This window comes from Capra hircus, chromosome 16 (assembly GCF_001704415.2).
Source record: "Capra hircus breed San Clemente chromosome 16, ASM170441v1, whole genome shotgun sequence".
Taxonomy (NCBI): domain Eukaryota; kingdom Metazoa; phylum Chordata; class Mammalia; order Artiodactyla; family Bovidae; genus Capra; species Capra hircus.
This window is the reverse complement of record NC_030823.1, coordinates 52,965,079-52,992,112: the sequence shown is the minus strand read 5'-3', so window position 1 is coordinate 52,992,112 and position 27,034 is coordinate 52,965,079. Positions and strand designations below refer to the sequence as shown.

Sequence of the window (27,034 nt, the reverse complement as noted above, 5' to 3'; positions counted from 1 at the left end):
TTGAATACTATATACCAGCTGATATCAATGAGGATAGATCTTTAAGACCTATCCTCAAGTGAAAATAAGCAAGATTATCAAAACCACAATGACATTTTCTACAAGAAAGATGAAAGCAGACATTTCTATATGCTCATATAAATGTGTAGAAAGTCGCAGAGAGGTCTAGAAGATAAACTACACTGAACTCTCTGGAGGGGAACCTGGGATTAGGAAGAGTTTCAGGAAGATGCTTGTTCTAAATGTATTATTGGGATATTTTACCCTGAGTGTTGGCCTGTCTTACTTGGGCAAAAGCAGCAAAACCTGGAAAACATATGAGGTTTTCTTTCATGTACAAATATACTCACCACAAATGCTATTTTTTCATATCCAAATTTTAAAATTATTGATAGCCATTTTGAAGTTGATTTTTCCCAAATTTACATTTCAGGAAAAGGTAACATTTGGTTATAAACTGATGGTAATGGTTTCCATTCACTATGCAGTTAAAAGCACTTACTATCACACCAGGGTCCATATTCAGTTGTGGGACCACAGGGTGGCAGAGAGACAGTCCCTGCCCTATGGGCCAATCTCTGCCAACAGGTGAGATTGTCAAAGAATAAAAATGTAATACATGCCTTCTCTGCAGCCCAGCAATGTCTCCTCTTCTAGAATCTGGGGCCTGACTGCAATGCTGGGGCAACTTCCAATGGGATCAACAGAAATCAAGGGCAGAACCACACCTACAGGACTCTGGATCTCTGGGAGGGAGAGAAGGAAGGGCTGAGACGAGGACCATCGCAAGGCCTGCAGTGCAGGTGAGCCCTATCCTTCTATCAGGTGCAGAGTCAGGGCCCCGCTGCCTCAGGTGTGCTCACACAGTCCTGTGTCCCTGCTCTTGAGAAGTTTCAGTTGCAGGACAGTTGTACCTGGCCTCATGTAGGAGAGGACCCAGAACCCACCTGGGTCCAAAATCCACAAGGAGACCAGAGGCATTTGGCAATTGGGGGTACATTTTGGGAGGGTTGTCCTCCTGGCCCCTTCCCTTCCCTTGAGTTCACAGTAGGTTTCCTTCCCTTCAAGTCCTCCTGGGTTTCTTGTACCTGAAAGTCAGGCTAGAGTCCTGTGTAGAGGAGGAACTCTGCTCAATATTCTATAATATTCCTTTATAGGAAAAGATTCAACCTGTATGGGATGAAGAATGGATATGATATGGATAACTGAATCAATTACCTATACATCTGAAATGAACACAGTGTTGTAAATCAAATATAACTCAATATGAAATAAAAATTAAATTAGGAAAAAGATGAACTGCATAGTAGTAAATTATATCCCAACAAAGATGTTACATGGACATGAACTTGAGCAACTCCAGGAGATTGTGAAGAACAGGGAGGCCTGGCATGCTGCAGTCCGTGGGGTCATGAAGAGTCAGAAAGGATAGAGCGATTGAACAACAACAATAAAAGATGTTACATTTTAAAAATGATACAATTCACATTACTTTTTTATTTTAGTTTTGGAAAACATGGGTTTTTGGTAAAAATGTAATAAGAAAAATAAACCCAATTTTATACACTATCTTGAGTCATGCCAAGGTCTGGATCCAAGTTTGACCTCCTGCCTTGATTTCTGTGGTCATGTGATGCCACACTTCACACTTGAGTCATTCTGCCAGTGGATGGCAGATAGAAAAGATTCAATACACCTTTAGGAATGCCCAGCTTCACAATGTCCAGCCCTCACCCTTACTTCTCATTGTGATTTTGACCTGACCTGCTTTAAATAAGCCTGACTTAACTCTGGAGGACTAACCGCATCCCCAATTCCATTTCCTTTGCTTCCTGAATTAGCTCACAATCTCCTATGTTACCTACGTAACACCTAATTGACATTCTGATATAAGGACAACTTTGTGATGCTTCTCTGGGGAATGACAGAACTGTCTGGAAACTATTTCAATTCTGGAAGTTTCATAATTTTGATATGGCCCAAAATCCCTCAATAATGATAATTTTCACTTTTGGTTTTTATTTCTAATCTCAGAAACTGTTTAAACCCTTCTTTGTCTCTTATACTCAAGGCTGCAACTATTCCTGTTAGTGAAACTCAATCAAGATTTGTGGAGTGAATCAATGAATTATTCTTTGAATCCATCCCTTCTCCATACTCTTTCTTGAATGAATATCTCATTCAATCATTTCACCTGGATATAGGCAAAGATCTAATCAGGATTAACCTGATGGACACTCTTGAATCTAATGAGGCATTTGTCTCTGATTAGGTATTAACAGTTGGAAAGGGGGATGATGTGATTAGAAAGGCCTTTAAAAACCTCAGGTGTGCTCACACAGTCCTGTGTCCCTGCTCTTGAGAAGTCTCAGTTACAGGACAGTTGTACCTGGCCTCATGCAGGAGAGGACCCAGAACCCACCTGGGTCCAAAATCCACAAGGAGACCAGAGGCATTTGGCAACTGGGAGTGCATTTTGGGAGGGCTGTCCCAAAATGCAGAGATTGAGATTTCTCCCTCTGGAGTGACTCCTGGATTCTCCACCAGATCTAAGATCTGATCACCCCACCAACCATAGCACAGCTGGTAAGTTGTCAACCTCATAAAAGGACACTCTCATCTTATCCACAGTCTGCAGGTCTCAAATAGTGACAGGCAATGCTGGATGGAAGGGAGAGTTTTTCTTTTTCTTCTTTTTTTTTTGAGTTTTTCTTTTTCTTTCTTTTCAGATGAACAGATTTAAGGCTTTGGTTTTGTCTCTCAGTTTACTGTTGCTATAATCCCCAGAATATTGATTTGGACTTTGATTTATATCATTTTAAATATCTTAACCAAGCAGATATTCTTTTTAATGAAAACAACCTATCTGTTTGAAATTTATTTCTTGACATTTAATACGTAAAAAAAAAATACTTTGTACACAAATGGCATTCATTTTAGAGCTATCTTTTTAATCTTTACCAGCCAGATGAACTGGGAACTGAAGAAGGGGGCTGCATTGGTTCACATGATAGCTCCCTTCCCAGAGTTATAGCTCTAAGTGATGGACTGAAAGTTTTACCTGCAAAAAGATGGGGATCAGGTTTCAGGTTCCTTGGTACCCACTTCTCAGTGGGACATAATTCACAAAAGAGTGGAAGGAGATGAATAGTGGTTACCTTTCTCCCTCCTTGGTACTTGTGGGATACTTGTTCTGATGCCAGAAGAGGCAGAGATATGGCATTGTGTCCACTGAGCTTAGAGTGGAACTGGGAAAACTTGAGGCTCTTCCACCCCTGGCAGAGCAGTGACTTTGGCTCTGAGTGTGTTCCTCTGAAGGTTGGGAAACAGACTAAAGTGTGTTCCTGCTTGGCCTGAGAAGTATACCTTGTTCCCTGACAGTTTTCACAGGTTTCCTTTTGAAGGAGAGTCAGAATGAGTGTCCAGACCCCACTTAGACTCCTGGAACTAGCAGCAGGGAGCCTGCTGAAGGATGAAGCCTCGGCTATTGCTGCTCTGGGGTTTCTGCCCACTGAGCTCTTCCCACCACTGTTCATGAAGGTCTTCTATGGGAGATGCACAGAGACTCTGAAGGCCATGGTGCGAGCCTGGCCCTTTGTCCATCTGCCTCTGGGGGGCCTGATGCACATACCTCACGAGGGAACTTTAGAAGCAACCCTGGATGGGCTTAATGCCTTGCTTACCCACAAGGTTCACCCAAGGTGAGTCTGATCCAGGTACATTGGCAAGTTTAAAGCCCTCTCTGAAGAGACTGCTGGTGTCAGGGAGAGCGGATGGCCAAGGAATGAACCAGAGGCTTCTGATGATGCCAATGAAGAAACACAGAGACTTGGCCATAGCCGAGCTCACTTTGGGAAATGCTTTCAGGAAGTGTATGAGTGCCTAAGATGCAGGGGAGCCTAGGAGAATATACCCCCATTTCCTCCAGGGATGCTAAAGATAGTGGAAATGGAAAAGCTATCCAAAGTGGAGGACGGAAGGGGAAAAGTAGACAGAGGAAGGTGGGGGCAGAGAGGGAAGAGGGCAAGGCAGCTGCTGATGTTAGGGTGAAGTATAAGCACAAATAGGAAGTCTGACGGAGAAGGCAATGGCACCCCACTCCAGTACTCTTGCCTGGAAAATCCCATGGGTGGAGGAGCCTGGTAGGCTGCACTCCATGGGGTCGCTGAGTCGGACACGACTGAGTGACTTCACTTTCACTTTTCACTTTCATGCATTGGAGAAGGAAATGGCAACCCACTCCAGTGTTCTTGTCTGGAGAATCCCAGGGATGGGGGAGTCTGGTGGGCTGCCATCTATGGGGTCGCACAGAATCAGACACGACTGAAGTGACTTAGCAGCAGCAGCAGCAGGAAGTCTGAGTATTGCCTCAATTTGGAGACTGTAGTTTCATTCAGTATGTATCTTAAACCATCCCACTCAATCTACTGTTTCCCATTAGGAGGTGCAAACTGCAGGTGCTGGATTTAAGGAATACTGGCCAGAACTTCTGGAGCATGTGGTCTGGAGACATGCACCATGGGTCCTCAAGCTCACTGATGGCACCAGTGTCTGAGGAGAGTTTAAGGAAAGGAAGACCCTTGGATCCCTTGGAGGTGTTCACAGAACTTTGTCTCAAGGATAAGACCATGGATAAATTCCTCACCTACCTCGTCTAGTGGATGGCAGATAGAAGAGATTCGATACACCTGTGCTGTAAGAAGCTGATGATTGATTCAATCCTCATAAAAAACATTATGAAGTTTCTGCATTTGATGCCACTAGACAGTCTCCAGGAGGTGCAAGTGAATTGCATCTGGCAGCTGTCCGCCCTGAGCCTGTTTGCTCCTCTCCTGGGTCAGATGCACAGTGTACAGAGACTCATCCTCTCCCCCATTCTTGTGTCTGCCTTTGAGGAGCAGGAGCAGGAAGTTGTCCAATTTACCTCTCAGTTCCTCAAGCTGCACCGCCTCTGGGATCTCTCTATGGAATGTCCCTCCTTCCTCAGTGGCCATCTGGACCAGATGCTGAAGTGAGACTGGCACCACTGACTGACTAACAGTGAGCACCACACTAGCATGTTATTTGCATGTTCTCCTTTGCAGCTCTATCCTGAAGTGTGGTATCACATGACCATAGAAATCAAGGTAGGAGGCCAAACTTGGATCCAGACTCTGGAAAGGGACACACTACTAAGCCGCTACAGATTGGAGAGTTCATATCTGCTGATGGAGGGTTTGTGATTTCTGTCTTAGGAAGGGATATCTATGTTCAGATGATTTAGGAACATAGAAAAGTGAAAGGGGGGGCAGCTTAAGGAGGGGAGACCACATTAGACTTTAGCATTTTTAAAGAGAAGATCTATGCTCACTAGCTTTGGGACCACAATGAGCCTGTCTCATATTGCCTGTCTTCCAAAGATTGTTTTCTGCTCCATATATCTTAATAAAGATTCTGGAAATGATGCAAGCCAAAAGGATAGTAAAAAGCTGTAGGTGGTTTACAGATGATGCAGGGACGTAAGTGAGGCCCTGCTAACTGTCAACCTTAGCTAATGTGGGGTTTCCCCAGGTTGATTCTCTATTCATGTCACTGAGGTGCCTTATCTGACCAAGAGATAAGGAAACCTTCGGACCAAGAAATGTTTGAAGAAAAGCCTGGTTTGAGAGAATTTTTTCTTCCTCCCCAATAAAACAATAAAGTGATGTCTACTCTTTATTGAGACAAGGTGTCAGGCTCTTCTATGAGCTTGTTATAGAAAATCCATTATCTTGATTCATCCTCTTGAAGAAGTGGAATATGTTGTACTCTGCTTGGGAGATGAGGAAAATAATTTTCCAGGTTCTGGGAATTTGACCTGGTCATATGGTGAAAGTGAAGGGAATAAGGCTAAAATGAGATTGGACATCCTGGGTACTGACCTTCTGAAGGTGGTTAGAAAGACCTTGACTTTAGTCAGATCATTTGTCTCCCACCTGGAGGTCACTTGACTCCCTGATTTCTCAGACCTAATTTCTAGATTGCTCCTCAGGTGCCTGAAAACCGGCTTGGAAAACCTCGCAATAATGCACTACCTGCTCACGGAATCAGACTTGACCCATCTGTCCCAGTGTCTGAGCATCAGTCAGCTGAAGGGCCTGGATCTGAGCGGGTTTGTTTTGACCAAATTTAGGCCTGTGATCTGTCAAATTCTGCTGGGGAAAGTAGCAGCCACTGTCCGGGAACTGAGCTTAGATGAGTGTGGGATCTTGGACTCCCAACTTGAGGCCATCCTGCCTGCCCTGAGCCTCTGCTTCCAGCTCTGGTACTTCAGTCTGCGAGGGAACATCCTATCCATGGCTGCCATGGAGAAGCTGCTGCTCCATACTGCTGGGCTGCCCAATTTAAGAAAAGAGGTTTATCCTGCCCCTCGGGAGAGTTATAGCTCTCAGGGAGTTTTACTCCAAGGGAGACTTGCTCAGCTTCAGGCTGGGTTGAAGGAGATTCTGAAAGTCTTAGGACAGTCCAGGACCATCTGGCTTAGCTCTAGCCCCTTTCTTCGCTGCAGTGATGACATATTCTATCACATGGAACCTATTACCTACCACTGCAATATTTCTGCCTATTTGATGCCTCTATCTAAAGCTTCCTTGGAAACTAAAATGTAGGCTACAGTGGCATTGTATAGGAGCAGAGATCAATGGTTTTTCACATCTGCTTACTTCAAGTGGGAAAAGCTAAGGTGATCCAGTAGAGGCAGGGGGAAATGTTGGCTTGGGGACTTGATATGACTTTGGGGGCCATGTATCCTATAGAGTTGGGAATGTGAACCTAAATTTCTTTGGGGGAAGAGGGTTTGAGATACACTTGTTACATTCATACCTGAGTTGACTGAAATGTTGTTAAGGTTGTTAAGAAATGGTCAGAAATAGATCCTCAGTGAAAACCAACTGCTGCCCTCCATGATTTATTATTCAGGTTTTTTTTCTTTCAGTTTATACCTCAGAAATCTCTAGACATTGACAAAAGAATGAAGCATTGAGTTAGCTATGATCCAAAACCTTACTATTTTTGCCAGTTCTTTATACTGTCTGAGGTATTTCTTACCTCTTTACTTATTTCTTTGGCTATTCAGTGGGTTAATATACACCAAACAGGAATATACTGTGTCCAATGCGCTGTTGGAATGAATAGCTCTTGGCAGGGTCCTCACTGCTGATTCAAGCCATGACCCTGGACATGAAAAGTCCTTGTGTTTCTCCTAGTGGGTCCATAATTCTCAGTTACAGGCATTTGTGTGTGCTCAGAGAGAGTTTCACTAATTGAGGCAAAGCTTCCATTTGGGGAAAGGGTCATCCACACTGCAGATAAACTAGAGACTTTGATCCTCATCAACCCATGCCTATCATAAATGGATATTGTTGTTCTTCAGTCGCCCAGTCTTGCCTAACTCTTTGCAACCCTACAGATTGCAGCATGCCAGGCCTCCCTGTCCCTCACCGTCTCTCAAAGTTTGCCCAAGTTCATGCCCATTGCATCAGTAATACCATCCAACCAACTCATCCTCTGACACCCTCTTCTCTTTTTGCCCTCAATCTTTCCCAGCATCAGAGACTTTTCCAATGAGTTAGCTGTTTACAGCAGATCATCAAAATACTTTTGAATTAAACTAACTGTGGTGGGTAAAGACATCAAAATTCCTTTTAGTAAGATATGAAAATAATGCAGGCATGTACATTGATTTTATCATTATTATACATGTCCTAAAATATTATAGCCTTTTGAGGGGCTAGATTGGTCATTAAGAGATTGACATTAATCCCATTACAGTTCCCATCTCTCCCTATCAGGAAAGACTTGTATAAGAGGTTTTGACCTCAGCATATCAGGATACATAAGAAAGTACCTGTTTTATACCACATATATCTCATAGTCATCCTTTCTTATCTTCACTTTCCATGGATTCAACCAACCACAGATGGTATGCAACTATATTTCTTATTGGAAATTATCTGCTTTTCAGTGGACAAGAGCAATTCAAAGGCATGCTGTTTAAGAGTCAATTGTATATACAGATATAAATTAGAAGGGATTTCTTATGGGGATGGGCTTGTATGATTGCAGACATCAAGGAGTCCCACAGTCTGCTGTCTGTAAGTTCGAGCAGCAAAGCTGGTGCCATAATTCAAGGAGGCTAAGGCTGAAATCCAGTGGAACTCATGGTGTATCTCCAAGTCTGAGGCCAAAGGCATAAGAACCAGGGGCCACTGGTGTAAATCCCAGAAGCTGCAGTCTCAAAAGCCAGAAGCTAGTTCTTCCATTTGAGCCCCCAAGGGATTGGATGATGCCTACCTATATTGTTGAGGGCAAATCTCCCCATTCAGTCTACCAGTTCAGATGCTAATCTCTTCCAGAAACACTCACAGGTACTCCCTGTGGGATTAATGTTTTCCAACTGTCTTGCTACCTCCTTTGCACCATGAAGTTAACGCATAAATTTACCCAACACAGTGGTGCTAGACAAAGTCCATCCAAAGCCTGGTAAGAATTCACAGGCTTGTGATATTGACTCTGGGGAAGAAGGAGATACAGGAGTGGAGGGATCTTAGGCCAGAGAGGCTCAGTTTCCTCTAAAATGAAGATAATGATGCATGCCCAGTTTGTGGGATTTTAGTAGGATTCAATGAGATGATACTCCTTGAGGGCTTGGCCTAGGAGCTGGCATATTTTTTCAAATACTATTATAAGTCTTCCAGCTATAAGAATATATATATGGATCTAAATATTTTGTAAAGAAGAAGAAGATTCTCACTTGTGCATGTTGCATGCTAAGTGGTTTCAGTGGTGTCCAACTCTTTGTGACCCTACGGATGGTAGCCTGCCAGGCTCTTCTGTAGGAGCTGACAGACAATAAGAGCTCAATAATGAAGCTCTTTTTCTTCTTTTCCCCTCCTAGTGGACATCACCGGTATCTTTATCCCCCTAGCTAACCCTCTATTTGCTTCAACAGAAAAAAAAAAAAAAAAAAAGGAAGGACTCAACATTTTTAAGAAGAGGTGGCAAGAATACACAGAAGAACTGTACAAAAAAGATCTTCACGACCCAGATGATCATGATGATGTGATCACTCATCTAGAGCCAGACATCCTGGAATGTGAAGTCAAGTGGGCCTTAGGAAGCCCACTACAAGTATGAACAGTACGAACAAAGCTAGTGGAGGTGATGGAATTCCAGCTGAGCTATTTCATTTTCTAAAAGATGATCCTGTGAAAGTGCTGCACTCAATGTGCCAGCAAATTTGGAAAACACAGCAGTGGCCAGAAGATTGAAAAGGTCAGTTTTCAATCCAACCCCAAAGAAAGGCAATGCCAAAGAATGCTCAGACTACTGTACAATTGCACTCACCTCACAGGCTAGTAAAGTAATGCTCAAAATGCTCCAAGCCAGGCTTCAGCAGTACATGAACTGTGAACTTCCAGATGTTCAAGCTGGATTTAAAAAAAGGCAAGGAGCCAGAGATCAAATTGTCAACATCCGCTGGATCATGGAAAAAGCAAGAGAGTTCCAGAAAAACATCTATTTCTGCTTTATTGACTATGCCAAAGCCTTTGACTGTGTGGATCACAATAAACTGTGGAAAATTCTGAGAGAGATGGGAATACCAGACCACCTAACCTGCCTCTTGAGAAATCTGTATGCAGGCCAGGAAGCAACAGTTAAAACTGGACATGGAACAACAGACTGGTTCCAAATAGTAAAAGGAGTACGTCAAGGCTGTATATTGTCACCCTGCTTATTTAACTTCTATGCAGAGTACATCATGAAAAACGCTGGACTGGAAGAAACACAAGCTGGAATCAAGATTGCCGGGAGAAATATCAATAACCTCAGATATGCAGATGACACCACCTTATGGCAGAAAGTGAAGAAACACTAAAATGCCTTTGATGAAAGTGAAAGAGGAGAGTGAAAAAACTGGCTTAAAATTCAACATTCAGAAAACTAAGATCATGGCATCTGATCCCATAACTTCATGGCAAATAGATGCAGAAACAGTGGCTGATTTTACTTTTTGGGGCTCCAAAAGCGCTTCAGATGGTGGCTGCAGCCATGAAATTAAAAAATGTTGGAGGTTTGTGACATTGTACAGGAGAGAGGGATCAAGATCATCCCCATGGAAAAGAAATGCAAAAAAAGCAAAATGGCTGTCTGGGGAGGCCTTAAAAATAGCTGTGAAAAGAAGAGAGGTGAAAAGCAAAGGAGAAAAGGAAAGATACAAGCATCTGAATGCAGAGTTCCAAAGAATAGCCAGAAGAGATAAGAAAGCCTTCCTCAGCGATCAATGCAAAGAAATAGAGGAAAAGAACAGAATGGGAAAGACTAGAGATCTCTTCAAGAAAATTAGAGATACCAAGGGAATCATTTCATGCAAAGATGGGCTTGATAAAGGACAGAAATGGGATGGACTTAACAGAAGCAGAAGATATTAAGAAGAGGTGGCAAGAATACACAAAAGAACTGTACAAAAAAGATCTTCACGACCAAGATAATCATGATGGTGGGATCACTCACCTAGAGCCAGACATCCTGGAATGTGAAGTCAAGTGGGCCTTAGAAAGCATCACTATGATCAAAACTAGTGGAGGTGATGGAATTCCAGTTGACCCCTTTCAAATCCTGAAAGATGATGCTGTGAAAGTGCTGAACTCAATATGCCAGCAAATTTGGAAAACTCAGCAATGGCCACGGGACTGGAAAAGGTCAGTTTTTATTCCAATCCCAAAGAAAGGCAATGCCAAAGAATGCTCAAACTACCACACAATTGCACTCATCTCACACGTTAGTAAAGTAATGCTCAAGATTCTCCAAGCCAGGCTTCAGCAATATGTGAACCGTGAACTTCCAGATGTTCAAGCTGGTTTTAGAAAAGGCAGAGGAACGAGAGATCAAATTGCCAACATCCGCTGGGATCATCAAAAAAGCAAGAGAGTTCCAGAAAAACATATATTTCTGCTTTATTGACTACGCCAAAGCCTTTGACTGTGTGGATCACAGTAAACTGTGGAAAACTCTGAAAGAGATGGGCATACCAGACCACCTGACCTGCCTCTTGAGAAACCGATGTGCAGATCAGGAAGCAACAGATAGAACTGGACACGGAACAACAGACTGGTTCCAAATAGTAAAAGGAGTACGTCAAGGCTGTATATTGTCACCCTGCTTATTTAACTTCTATGCAGAGTACATCATGAGAAATGCTGGGCTGGAAGAAGCACAAGCTGGAATCAAGATTGCCAGGAGAAATATCAATAACCTTAGATATGCAGATGACACCACCCTTCTGGCAGAAAGTGAAGAGGAGCTAAAAAGCCTCTTGATGAAAGTGAAAGTGGAGAGTGAAAAAGTTGGCTTAAAGCTCAACATTCAGAAAACGAAGATCATGGCATTCGGTCCCATCACTTCATGGGCAATAGATGGGAAAATAGTGGAAATAGTGTCAGACTTTATTTTGGGGGGCTCCAAAATCACTGCAGATGGTGACTGCAGCCATGAAATTAAAAGATGCTTACTCCTTGGAAGAAAAGTTATGACCAACCTAGATAGCATGTTGAAAAGCACAGACATTACTTTGCCAACAAAGGTCCGTCTAGTCAAGGCTATGGTTTTTCCAGTGGTCATGTATGGATGTGAGAGTTGGACTGTGAAGAAAGCTGAGCACTGAAGAATTGATGCTTTTGAACTGTGGTGTTGGAGAAGACTCTTGAGAGTCCCTTGGACTGCAAGGAGATCCAACCAGTCCATTCTGAATGAGATCAGCCCTGGGATATCTTTGGAGGGAATGATGCTAAAGCTGAATCTCCAGTACTTTGGCCACCTCATGCGAAGAGCTGACTCATTGGAAAAGACTCTGATGCTGGGAGGGACTGGGGGGAGGAGGAGAAGGGGACGACAGAGGATGAAATGTTTGGATGGCATCACCGATTCAATGGACATGAATTTGGGTGAACTCCGGGAGTTGGTGATGGACATGGAGGCCTGGCGTGCTGTGGTCCATGGGGTCACAAAGAGTCAGACACGACTGAGTGACTGAATTAAACTGAACCAATGAATCATGCTTTACTCAAGCTGCTCTAGCAGCCAATACAAGGAAGGAGAGAAGATAGACACAGAAGAGACTGGATTCATTTCTAGTGATAGACATTCTGAGCTTCAGGTCTCCTAGATTTAAGAAATCTTGTGCTCTTTATAAATGCTGGTTGAGTATAAATACTTGCACTGTGGTTTATATAAATATTAAAGATATAACTGCTCTTTTGAAACTAGGCATGTAATTAGGGATTTTTTTTTTTTACATCTTTAATTTGATTTGGAGCCTCAAACATATGAGATTGACTTTAAACTGACTTTGAAGATCAATTAGTGTGGCACTACTGGTAAAGAACCTGCCTGCCAATGCAGGAGGCATGAGATGTGGGTTCCATCCCTGGGTTGGGAAGATCCCTTGGAGGAGGGCATGGCAACCAACTCCAGTATTCTTGCTTAGAGAATCCCATGGACAGAGGAGCCTGGCAGGCTATGGTCCATAGGGTCACAAAGAGTTGGACACCACTGGAGCCACTTAGCACCCAGCACACACAAGTGAGAATTGCTTCTTCTTCTTCTTTTTTTTTTTTTTTTACAAATATTTAGATCAACATATTCTTATGGCTGGAAACCTTACAATGATATTTTAAAGAGTAGACTTTATTTTTTGGAGCAGTTTTAGGTTCCCAGTAAAACTGAGCAGAATGTATAGAGAGTTCTCTTTGAATTCCTGCTCCCACCACAGGCGCATACCCTGCTTCAGCTCACATCCTCCAAAGAGCGCTCCATTTATTATATCTGATTAACCTAGACTGACACATCATCGTCACACATAGTCCATAGTTCATGTTAATGTTCACTTTTGGTGTTTAATATTCTGTGGATCTTTTCATACTGTTCATGGGGTTCTCTTGGACTGCAAGAAGATCATACCAGTCAATCCTAAAGGAGAGTCCCTTGGACCACAAGGAGATCAAACCAGTTAATCCTAAAGGAAATCAGTCCTGAATATTCATGGGAAGGACTAAGGCTGAAGCTGAAACGCTAATACTTTGGCAACCTGATGCAAAGAATTGACTCTTTAGAAAAGACCCTGATGCTGGGAAAGATTGAAGACAGGAGGAGAAGGAGATGACAGAGGATGAGATGGTTGGATGGCATCACCAACTCGATGGACATGAGTTTGAGCAAGCTCTGGGAGTTGATGGTGGATAGGGAAGCCTGGCATGCTGCAGTCCATGGGGTCTCAAAGAGATGGACAGGACTGAGTGACTGAACTGATTCTCTGGGTCTGGGCATTTGTATAATGACATGTATCCACCACTGTAGTGTCAGAGTATTTTCATTGCTCAAAAAATTCTTTTTTATCTGTCTATTCAACCCTCCCCCCACCCTCAATTCCTGGAAATGGGTCATTTAGCTGTACCAAGATTTTCACCCTTTCCAAAATGTCATATTCTTGGAATCATACAGTATGTAGCCTTTTCACTTAACAATAGATATTTAGGTCTGTAACATGTTTTTCATGGTTTAATAACATTCCATTTGCTCAATATATCAGAGTTTGATTTACCTCCTGAAGGGCATTTTGGCTGCTGGCAATTTTTGACAATTATGAATAAAGTTACTGTAAGTATCAGTGTGAATATTTTTGTGTGGCTATAGATTTCAAATCGTTCAGGTAATTACCAAGGAGTGAGATTGCTGGATGTTATGATAAAGGCATCTATTACATTTTTTGTTCCATAACAATCTCACCTGTTAGACAGTGGTTGTCCTAGAGGTTGGGCAGTGACTGTGTCTCAATCACCCAGTGGTCCAACAGTTAAACACAGACCTTCACATGGCAGTAAATGCTTATATTGTACAGTGAATTAAATCATTATCATCAATTTATAGCCAGATGTTTAGATTTCCCTGAAATGTATATTTGGGGAAAATCAACACTAGTAGGCTACCAAAAAAAAAAAAATAGATATGAAAGGAATAGTATGTGTGGCTAATACATTCATGCATGAAACTTGTACATGGAAAAAAAAACTTTATATGCTTTTCATGTTTTTGTTGGTTTTGCCCAATTAAGACAGGACAACACTCAGTGTAAATCATCCCAATAATATGTATAAAACAAGCATCTTCCCTGAACCTTCTCCTCATCCCAAGTTCCTCTCCAGAGAGTTCAGTCTATATCTAGAAGACTATATCTTTGTGACTTTCTACACATTAATATGAGCATGTAGAAATGTCTGCTTCATCTTCCTTATAAAAATTGTTTTTCATGGTTTTGATAATCTTCCTTGTTTTCACTTTAGGGTAGGTCTTAAAGATTTATCCTCAATGGTATCAACTGGCCTACAGTACTCAATAAAACAATTGGTCCACAGTTTAACCCTTTGCTTATTTATGTACATTTGATTGTGACTTTATCTCTGGTTTCCTAGTAGTTTCTCCCTGTATTTATCCCCATCTCTCTAAATTATTCATTTATTTATATCTTATCAATTTCATCAACTTATGACAGAGTATCCACTCTTCTCCACTTATAAAAGGTAGCAAGAAGGAAGAAAAGAAAAACCTCCCTTGACTTCATATCACCCATTAGCTCTTGTGTCACCAAACTGAGCTACTCTACTTTGATCTGATCTGAGCAGTAAGTATCTCTGGAAAAAGAGATTCTTCAGTACAAAACTTGTGGTAAACATCTGGACCTCATGCTCTCTCAGGCTCCTCCAGCAAGAGGGTTTCTGTGGCTTCAGAATTGTATTACAAAGGTTAATTGAGCACTTCTTCCCCAGGTGCTAGGACAGCATAGGGCAATTCTCAAGAGCACTGACCGAGAAGCACCTCAGAATTCCTGTTCACCTCTTATAACTGTGACCTGGAAAAAGTTCCGCAGCTTTGAATCTTTATCTCTGCCTCTGTTGACAGAGTGCCTTATAACCTCTAATTCGGATAAAAATAGTGAGCCCAGAGCTTGGTGCAGAATAAAGTGAAAGTGAAGTCGCTCAGTCGTGTCCGACTCTTTGTTGGGGTGTATTGCTATTTCCTTCTCCAAGGGATCTTCCCGACCCAGGAAACAAACCCAGGTCTCCCGCATTGCAGGTAGATGCTTTACATCTGAGCCACCAGGGAAGCCCGGTGCAGAATAAATCCTACATAAATGGCAGCGGCAGCAGTCTGACAAAGACCGCAGAGGTAATCAAGAAGACAGCCAAGGTCACAGTGAACGGCCCAGATCTGAGGCAGAGTCCACTCATTTGCCAACCTTTCCTTCTGCCAAGACGCGATACTTTGATTGTGAAATTCTGCATAAGCTTGGGTGCCCGCCGTTAGAGTTTGGCTCATTGGCCTGGGCAAGCCTGCCCCCTGGTGGCCAATTTGACATCGATTTGTAGTTGGCGGTGGTTTAGTTTCACGGTTTCTCTTAATTATCTCTGAGTTATACAGGGACTTGAGAGACTAAAAATACTGGTTATTCCTGAATATGGCTTTTGTTCAAGGTGTTGTTTTTCCTGGACTAGGATTCCTGCAGCCTCTGGTGGAGAAGTTGGTTGCCTCAAGTTTCTGGGACCTCAGAGCCCAAACTCTCAGCTGTAGAATTCCTCCCTCTTTCCCACTGCAGGGGTAGGAGAATTATTTCCTTCCCTGCCTGGTATAAAACCCTAAACTCAGCTCAAATACCTTGGCATCTTTGTCCATAAAGAAAGAATCCTAACATCCCAGGGCCACCTAGTTAGGTGAGTATAGGACTGCAGGAAAGAACCGGTGAGACCGTGAGGAAATAGGATCTTACTTCACAAAACTCTGGCTTTCAGTTCATGCCTCATAATAATCTTTGGAAGGTGTAGTGATGCCAGAACTTCAGTTAATTATTTTGTCCAAGGAGTGTTGGAGAGACATTTGTCATATAAAATGTGATTTTAACTATGGCCATACATTTAATTTTTAAAACCATTGTCCTGATACATGTCTGGGGACACAATAAGGTTTTGACATAAAACTCTGTAACCTCTGATATGAGAAAACTATTGTAAGTGACTCAGTGTTAAAGAATATGCCTGCCAATGCAGGAGACGTGAGTTCGATCCCTAGTGGGGAAGTTACATGGAGGAGGGCATGGCAACCCACTCTAGTATTCTTGCTTGGAGAATCCCATGGACAGAAGAGCCTGGTGGGCTACAGTCCATGGGTTCACAAAGAGTCAGACATGACTGAAGCAACTGAGAACACACACACACACACACACACACACACACACACGTATGTATACATATGATTTTCTATAAATAAAATTATATTGTCTGTGCTATTCTTTTAGCGGATGATGTGTGTATGTGTGTGTGTGTGTGTGTGTGTGTGTGTGTGTGTTTCACTTTAGTTGGTGTACTGATCTTAAATCTAACAGGGCCTAATAGATATCTTACTTATATATATACTGGAGGCCTGAAGGGAGCCAGGTGAGTGAGGACAGGATACTCTGAACTGGGAAGAAGTCTTGGAAGAGCATGTCACCTGATAAAAATACACAATATGAAAGTTCAAAATTATGTTTTATTTGGTGGCCTTACTAAGTACTATAGCCTTGTCACATAGCTCTCAGGAACTGTCCCAGAGTGGTAATGGAGAAGCCAGAACACAGAAGAGTTTTAGCTAAAAAGGAAAAGAAAAGCAAAACCAAACATTAAAACATTATTGCTAATTATGGAAGGGAGACCTCTAAAGTTAATGATTTAGTGTTTTTCTACATATGAGAAGATGTAAGAGTCTGACTTTATTGAAATCTTTGCTTTGCTGTACATCTTCAATGTCCAGGGCCTGTATCCTGTTTTCTCCAGCCTGAATTCCCCTAAAGGGGCACAGTCGGAGGCAACTGCAGTGACTAATGTCTTTTGGGACACAGCAGCATTTGCTCACTAAAATGGCGAGTGACAAACTGTCCACAGTGTCTCAGTTTAGTCATAAATTTGGTCAACTTTTGGGAGGCAAGGAAGTTCATGATCAATTTTGTCCCATTTTGCCAGGGAGATTCATTCCTATATTGAGGAGAGTTCTGTTGATAGGCCATTCAATGTGCTAATTTTCAGATTAGGCCCTGTTGATAGTCTAACACTCTCTGGATCTCCCATCTTACTAGTCTATTATGATTTGGGAAAGATTTTCCCTTGTTCCTTCTTCCCACAATAGTTGCACTCTTACAAATATTCTATATGTCAAGTTATATATATATATATGTGTGTGTGTGTGTGTGTGTGTGATTGATGGTTTCAAGACATATAGCCATCATTAGGTCTTCCCTGGACTTCCCTATAGCTCAGATGGTAAAGAATCTGCCTGCAATGCAGGAGACCTGGGTTTGATCCCTGGGTCAGGAAGATCCCCTGGAGAAGGAAATGGCAATCCACTCCAGTATTCTTGCCTGGAGAATCCCATGGACAGAGGAACCATGGCAGGTCCATGGAATCACAAAGAGTTGGACATGACTAAGTGACTAACACACACACAGGGCTTCCCTGGTGGCTCAGTGATAAAAGAATCTGCAATTCAAGAGACCTGGATTTGATCCCTGGGTAGGGAAGATTCTCTGGAGGAAAGCATGTCAACTCACTCCAGTATGCATGCCTGGAGAATCCCATGAACAGAGGAGTCTGGTGACCGACGGTCCATAGAGTCTCTAAGAGTTGGGCACAAATAAAGCAACTGAGCACACAGCCATCATTACTTTGTTGGAGGTCTGGTTAATGGTTGAGAAATGTGACAGACAACAGCCTTATAAAATAGGCAAGATATAAGTAATACTACTACTAATATCAACAAAGTCTGAGTACAGCAGAAGCACAAGGTAGAAATAAGTTGAAAACGGCAAGGGAGAATAAATTAAAACAATGGTTATATAACTAATTATAATCTGGTTATAATAAACCATCAAGTCCAGATGGGAGTCAGATGGAGAAGCCAAACTCTACAGTATCAGGAAGAGAGAAGTGGATAAATGCTTCACTGTTGTTTACAAAGGAATGATTTATCAACTTTTTGTAAGTCATAGTTAGCATAAGAAGAAAGATTTTCTGGAAAAGAAATACAAAGAGCCAGTGTATTTCAAAATAAAGTCATAAAATTATAAATCATATTTTCAGTTCATTCATTCCGTTCCCAGTTATTTCCTGTTGATTTGCATGAAGTCATCAGGTTTTCCATTAGTTTTATAATTTCTTACTCAGTTCAATGGAATGGTCTACAAGTCACCAGAAATTTATATTTGCCTAAAAGTTCTCTTTATGAATCTTCTCAAATATCTTCCTTTTAAAGTATCAGAGTAAGACAATGATTGTTGATAAATAACAAAAGACTTCAAGTGGCAGGATTAAAGATCTGTTATGACGCAATTGAAAGGAAACTTGGATATTTCTGTGACACACAACATTTCAAGATAAGAACTAGAATTATGACTGATAACATTGTACCAGCACATATCAGGTTTTTTGAAACTCCACATACATTTTGAAATATCTATATTAATGACAGGCTTCCCTGTGGCTCAGACAGTAAAGAACCTGCCTGCCAACGTAGGAGACCTGGGTTCAATCCCTGAGTCAGCAAGATTCCCTGAAGAAAGAAATGGCAACCCACTCCAGTATTTTTGCATGGACAGAGGAGCCTGGCAGGTCACAAAGAGTCAGACACGACTTGAGCGACTAACTGTATTAATGACACTTATCCACACAATATAACCCAAGAAGGGTTCACCACCACTTATGTGATAATGTTCGGAGAAGGCAATGGCACCCCACTCTAGTACTCTTGCCTGGAAAATCCCATGGACGGAGGAGCCTGGTAGGCTGCAGTCCATGGGGTCGCTAAGAGTCGGGCACCACAGAGCGACTTTACTTTCACTTTTCACTTTCATGCATTGGAGAAGGAAATGGCAACCCACTCCAGTATTCTTGCCTGGAGAATCCCAGGAACAGAGGAGCCTAGCGGGCTGCCGTCTATGGGGTCGCACAGAGTCGGACACGACTGAAGCGACTTAGCAGCAGCAGCAGCAGCATGTGATAATGTTTCCATGGAACTAGCATACCAAATACATTTAATGTGTTTAATATCTCTCTTTGGGATTTTTCCGGGGCCCTTGGAAGCAGCTCAAAATTACCTAGTGGTCAAAAGAAATTTATTTAGAATTTGACATGGGAAAATATGCCAAAGGTATCCAAATGTATCAAATGTGGTCATAGAGAAGCATAGGTCACTGTGAAACAATATTTATTCATTCAACCAACATGACAATAGAAGATTTGTAAGGCATTTACAGATTATTAGAAAGCAAAGAAGCTCACAGTCTGTTATAAAAAAATAATTCAACTTAAAAAACAAACCAAAAAACCCTCTGTTCTCTTAACAGAAAGAGAACAGTAAAATGCAGACCTTTACCAGCCCACCCTCAATGACAAACTTCATTTACTTAATTAAATTCAATCTGATTACACCCTGACTTTGTACAAAAATCTTCTCGTAGGGGTCTCTGTTTATAAACTTTACACGGCTTTCTGTATGTATAGTAGTCTATTCTTTATTTTCTTTCCTGTCCAGAAACAACCAGCTTTAGCACAAAATCACTTTCTTTCCTTTTAACAAAATACATTTCCCATTTGTTTATTTTTGTTTTTATTTCCAATATTCTGGGGGGTGGGTCATAGAGGACCCTGCTGTGATTTATGTCGGAGAGTGTTTTGCCTATGTTCTCCTCTAGGAGTTTTATCGTTTCTGGTCTTACGTTTAGATCTTTAATCCATTTTGAGTTTATTTTTTTGTGTATGGTGTTAGAAAGTGTTCTAGTTTCATTATTTTACAAGTGGTTGACCAGTTTTCCCAGCACCACTTGTTAAAGAGATTGTCTTTTCTCCATTGTATATTCTTGCCTCCTTTGTCAAAGATAAGGTGTCCATAGGTGCCTAATTAAACTTAAAAGCTTCTGCACAACAAAGAAAACTATAAGCAAGATGAAAAAACAGCCTTCAGAATGGGAGGAAATAATAGCAAATGAAGCAACTGAAAAACAACTAATCTCAAAAATATACAAGCAACTCCTGCAGCTCAATTCCAGAAAAATAAATGACCTAATCAAAAAATGGGCCAAAGAACTAAATAGACATTTCTCCAGAGAAGACATACAGATGGCTAACAAACACATGAAAAGATGCTCAACATCACTCATTATCAGAGAAATGCAAACCCAGCAATCCCACTGCTGGGCATACACAGCGAGGAAACCAGAATTGAAAGAGACATGTGTACCCCAATGTTCATCGCAGCACTGTTTATAATAGCCAGGACATGGAAGCAACCTAGATGTCCATCAGCAGATGAATGGATAAGAAAGCTGTGGTTTATATACACAATGGAGTATTACTCAGCCATTAAAAAGAATGCATTTGAATGAGTTCTAATGAGGTGAATGAAACTGGAGCCTATTATACAGAGTGAAATAAGCCAGAAAGAAAAACACCAATACAGTATACTAACACATATATATGGAATTTAGAAAGATGGTAACAATAACCCTGTATGTGAGATAGCAAAAGAGACACAGATGTATAGAACAGACTTTTGGACTCTGTGGGAGAGGGAAAGGGTGGGATGACTTGGGAGAATGGCATTGAAACATGTATAATATCATGTAAGAAATGAATCCCCAGTCTAGGTTCAATACAGGATACAGGATGCTTGGGGCTGGTGCACTGGGATGACCCAGAGAAATGATATGGGGAGAGAGGCGGGAGGGGGGTTCAGGATTGGGAACTCATGTACATCCGTAGCAGATTCATGTCAATTAATGGCAAAACCAATACAATATTGTAAAGTAAAACAAACAAACAAACAAACAAACAAAAAAAACAACCCACAATGAGGTACCATTTCACGCCAGTCAGAATGGCTGCTATCCAAAAGTCTGCAAGCAATAAATGCTGGAGAGGGTGTGGAGAAAAGGGAACCCTCTTACACTGCTGGTGGGAGTGCAAACTAGTACAGCCACTATGGAGAACAGTGTGGACATTCCTTAAAAAACTGCAAATAGAACTGCCTTATAACCCAGCAATACCACTACTGGGCATACACACCGAGGAAACCAGAACTGAAAGAGAGACGTGTACCCCAGTGTTCATCACAGCACTGTTTATAATAGTCAGGACATGGAAGCAACCTAGATGTCCATCAGCAGATGAATGGATAAGAAAGCTGTAGTACATATACACAATGGAGTATTACTCAGCCATTAAAAAGAATGCATTTGAATGAGTTCTAATGAGGTGGATTAAACTGGAGCCTATTATACAGAGTGAAGTAAGCCAGAAAGAAAAACATCAATACAGTATACTAATGCATATATATGGAATTTAGAAAGATGGTAATGATAACCTTGTATGCGAGACAACAAAAGAGACACAGATGTATTGAACAGACTTTTGGACTCTGTGAGAGAGGGAAAGGGTGGGATGATTTGGGTGAATGGCATTGAAACATGTGTAATATCGTAAATGAAATGAATTGCCAGTCCAGGTTTTATGCATGATACAGCATGCTTGGGGCTGGTGCACTGGGACGACCCAGAGGGATGGGATGGGGAGGGAGGAGGGAGGTGGGTTCAGGATGGGGAACACGTGTACCTGTGGCAGATTCATGTTGATGTATAGCAAAACCAATACAATATTGTAAAGTAATTAACCTCCAATTTAAATAAATTTATATTTAAAAACAAAAACAAAATACATTTCCATTCCCCATATCTTTTTTCTTTTTCTTTTTTTTTTGCTGAAAACACACATCTTACTTTCATTACACACTGAATGTTTCCCTTACTATTTCTTGTAGCTTTAATTACGTATTTCAGTTAGAATTCTCAACTCTTAAAGACCCTAATCTCCAGCAAAAGCCAAGAAACAAGGAATTTTAAGCACACCAACAATCCTGATTGGCAAAATACGGTATCTATCTTGTATCCTCTAGAACCATGTATTTCTCATAGCAGAGTTTCATTCCTTAATGTGTTTAATAAACTCCAAAATCTTTAGATTTCCTTAGGTAAGAAGACAAAATTAGATAAACCAGGACCTCATTAGCAATTAATGTTTCTGTATTTTATGTTACTTGAAATGAATGGATACTCAGTGAATAACAATCATTTAACTGAATTTTGCAAAATTCTAACATTTTAAGTTATCAAAAATCTGGAGAAACTGTTTTAGATAGACATACCCAAAACATAATTATTCCTAACATTTACCTGAAAAATACTACCTTTACTCTATAAATTAAGAAAATATTATCATTTTGCCAAGTTGTTTTCTCTTGCTGGCAAACTGCAACAGAACTAACATGAACTTGTTGACCTTCAGAAAACCTAGGAACAATAAAAGTAAGGCATGCCTTTCTAAGTGAAGTGGGTCAGCCAGAAAAAGAGAAACATCATATGACATCCCATATAGGCAGAGTTTAAAAGAAATGATACAAATGAACTTATTTTCAAAATAGGAACAGACTCAGAGTTGACCTTACAGGGGGAATAATGGGGGAAAGAGATAGGGAGTTTGGGATTCACAGGCACACACTGCTATATTTAAAATAGATAACCAACAAGGTCTTGCTGTATAGCACAGGAAAATCTGCTCAACATTATGTGGTAGCTTGGACAGAACGGGAGTTTGGAGATTGAATGGATACATGTATATGTATGATTGAGTCCCTTTGCTGTCCACCTGAAACTTTCACAACATTTTTAATTGGCTATTCTCCAATATAAAATAAAAAGCTAAACAAAAACTAAGGCATGCCTGTGTTGATTAAACCAACAATTTTAAGCTAGATTTAATACCAGATATTATTTTAATGGGCTGAATATTTCTGAATCAGTTCAGTTCAGTTCAGTTCAGTCGCTCAGTCATGTCCGACTCTTTGCGACCCCATGAATCGCAGCACGCCAGGCCTCCTTGTCCATCACCAACTCCCGGAGTTCACTCAGACTCACATTCATCGAGTCTGTGATGCCATCCAGCCATCTCATCCTCTGTCGTCCCCTTCTCCTCCTGCCCCCAATCCCTCCCAGCATCAGAGTCTTTTCCAATGAGTCAACTCTTCTCATGAGGTGGTCAAAGTACTGGAGCTTCAGCTGCAGCATCATTCCCTCCAAAGAAATCCCAGGGTTGATCTCCTTCAGAATGGACTGGTTGGATCTCCTTGCAGTCCAAGGGACTCTCAAGAGTCTTCTCCAACACCACAGTTTAAAAGCATCAATACTTCGGCGCTCATCTTTCTTCACAGTCCAACTCTCACATCCATACATGACCACTGGAAAAACCATAGCCTTGACTAGACGGACCTTAGTTGGCAAAGTATTTCTGAATAGTCACTGAATATTTCTTAGATCACATAATCCTAAAATTCTTACTCAGTTTCCTTTATATTTAAAATATTTACTTTGTACATACTTTTAGGTTTATCAAATAGAGCTCTATTATAAATTTATTTATCTTAGTATTAGCTAGAGGTAGAGATATATCAAATGTATAATGTACATAGAGTATATAAACAGACAAAACTAGAGAACTCCTAGCTTCAATTTAACAGTTATGAATCAGGTATTACAAAGTTAATTTACCATTTATAAATAACATTTGGAAAAAGTTAGAATTTTTTTTTCTCAGATGACTAAGGCTTTACTATGCGGGAAAAACTTTTTTAAGATTTTGTATTTTTGCTTGACAATTCTATAAGAGGCTATGAATTGGATTTGGGGTAAGGGAGCCTTTCCAGCAGTTTAAAAAGGCCTCTTTTTCGACCTCTTTTCCCCTCAACTAGTTTTAGGTTTTACTTGATTGAGTTGATGAAGTTCAGCCTCAGATTATTGTGTGCTGTATTTATTTCTCTGATTTGTAGAGATGCACAAAACAAAGCAGTTGCTTCTATTTCCCTAAAGAGCTAATCTGCCAGGGAAATGATATGAAATGATTGACTTTTCAAACCATATAGTCCTTAATTTCCTTTTTTATATGCAAGTGAGAAGATTTCCAGGTAAACTGAAAATCAAGAGTTCTACATTCTAGAATTTCAGAGTTCAATTTATGATGCCTTCAAAACTGGCACAAGGCATTCAACAAAAGCCCTCTTTTGGATTGCGCAAGTTAAACCCAGAACAACCACAACAAAAAGAACCCTCTATCATTATTTTTATTAGCCCCTGGATATTTGCTCCCAGTTTTTACTTTATATTGTGCAGGTTCAGGTAACATCAGTTTCCTTTAGTGTCTTCAACTGAGGGGAAGGTTCATAGGCTCTGCCTTATACTCATACTTATATATGGAAGGGAAACAATTATACTTATATAATCATACTTATATGCTTTCCTTCCTTATACTTATATAAGGAAGGGAAACAATTCCTAATGAGATATAATGTCTATTCCATAATATAATAAGGGAAAAGAGATAGAACCATCTTATATAAAGCCTATTTAAGTACACAATTTTTTATGAAATTTTATCTCCATTTTTTTCAAATTTACAACTTCAATTTTCGATTCCGTTAGGACTCCATCAACAAGCCTTCATTTTATAAGGAGTCCTAGAAGCTTTCCTTTCATTTTATCCACTGACCACTTTATCTGTTTTTGTATAAAAAGTTGCCAGGGATTCAGCCAGTATATATGTGCATATTTAAACCTGAGTAATTACAGCAGAATTATATGAGGTCATTTAATGTAGGTGTCTCCCTTTTATCCATCCCAACCTTAGGAAGTGTTGTGTCAGAACATTTTAATCCCCATTAACATCTCTTTTCCTTATTCCATGTCTTAATAATCATCTAAAGATTTTTATTTTGAGGAGATGAATCCCTTTAAAATTTCCAGCTTGTTAAGAAGTCTTTAGAATTTCTTTATTTTTTAAAAAATTTCCTTGTTAATAAATCTAATTAACATTAATTACCCTAATGTTTTTCTTAGCATATATGAAACAAATTGAGGAGAAATTGAAATAATAAGTGAGGCTTCCCAAACTGGTTTTTTGTTTGTTCATTTTTTTTTGTTTTAAAATATGTGAGTTATTAGGTTAATGAAAGTGAAAGTACTAGTCACTCAGTCATCTCCAACTCTTTCTAATTCACCAGGCTTCTCTATTGGTGGAATTCTCCAGGCAAGAATACTGGAGTGAGCGGCCGTTTCATTCTCCAGGGGATCTTCCTGACCCAGGGATTGAACCTCGATCTCCTGCATTACAGGCAGATTCTTTACCAGCTGAGCCACCCATAGTTATACATATATTTTCCCCCTCTTTCTATTTTGATTTTTCCCACGTTGTTGTTCAGTCTGACTCTTTGCCACCCTATGGACTGCAGCGCACCGGGGTTCCCTTTCTCTCATTGTCTCTCAAAGTTTGCCCAAGTTCATGTTCTATAATCAATAGTCCATGATGCTATCCAACCATATCATCCTCTGCCACTCTTTCCCATAGTTAGCGATAAATTCGTTGTTTATGCTGAGAGCTCTCTCTAAAATTTCTCATTTTAGAATTTCCTCAAAATTAATGTATCCACTCTTTGGCCATTTGTAAGTACTATTTTAGTAGTGATCTAAACCTATAAAACACAAGAGATATCCTCACAAGAAAATGCAAAGGTTATATGGAACCCTCACAAAATCTGACAAGTCTACTCCAAAAAATAATCTAAGAAAGTACCTTCATTGCACAGGTGGCTGTAACAAAGGTTAAGATGAGAAAGGCTCCTGACAGTTGGGCACAGCCAAAAGGACTGTTCAGAATCCCAAGCATACATCATATGGGTACCTTTCCAATGGCAGAGACCAAGCTCTCAAACTCAGGAAAATAAAAATGCTGAAGATGTTCAGCTCAGTTCAGTTCGGTTCAGTCGCTCAGTCATGTCCGACTCTTTGCGACCCCATGGATCGCAGCACGCCAGGCCTCCCTGTCCATCACCAACTCCCGGAGTTCACTCAGACTCATATCCATCGAGTCCGTGATGCCATCCAGCCATCTCATCCTCTGTCGTCCCCTTCTCCTCCTGCCCCCAATCCCTCCCAGCATCAGAGTCTTTTCCAATGAGTCAACTCTTCTCATGAGGTGGCCAAAATACTGGAGCTTCAGCTTTAGCATCATTCCTTCCAAAGAAATCCCAGGGTTGATCTCCTTCAGAATGGACTGGTTGGATCTCCTTGCAGTCCAAGGGACTCTCAAGAGTCTTCTCCAACACCACAGTTCAAAAGCATCAATTCTTCGGCACTCAGCTTTCTTCACAGTCCAACTCTCACATTCATACATGACCACTGGAAAAACCATAGCCTTGACTAGACGGACCTTAGTCGGCAAAGTAATGTCTCTGCTTTTGAATATACTATCTAGGTTGGTCATAACTTTTCTTCCAAGGAGTAAGCATCTTTTAATTTCATGGCTGCAATCACCATCTGCAGTGATTTTGGAGCTCAAAATAATAAAGTCTGACACTTTTCACTGTTTCCCCATCTATTTCCCATGAAATGATGGGACCGGATGCCATGATCTTCGTTTTCTGAATGTTGAGCTTTAAGCCAAATTTTTTGCCTTTCACTTTCATCAAGAGGCTTTTTAGCTCCTCTTCACTTTCTGCCATAAGGGTGGTGTCATCTGCATATCTGAGGTTATTGATATTTCTCCCGGCAATCTTGATTCCAGCTTGTGCTTCTTCCAGTCCAGCATTTCTCATGATATACTCTGCATGTAAGCGAAATAAGCAGGGTGACAATATACAGCCTTGACGTACTCCTTTTTCTATTTGGAACCAGTCTGTTTTTCCATGTCCAGTTCTAACTGTTGCTTCCTGATCTGCATACAGATTTCTCAACAGGCAGGTCAGGTGGTCTGGTATTCCCATCTCTTTCAGAATTTTCCAGTTTATTGTGATCCACACAGTCAAAGGCTTTGGCATAGTCAATAAAGCAGAAATAGATGTTTTT

At 40.9% G+C, this 27,034-nt stretch overlaps 1 pseudogene; it reads left to right on the top strand.

Annotated features, from left to right (window-relative positions):
• Positions 3,415–6,626, top strand: LOC102178754 (annotated as a pseudogene).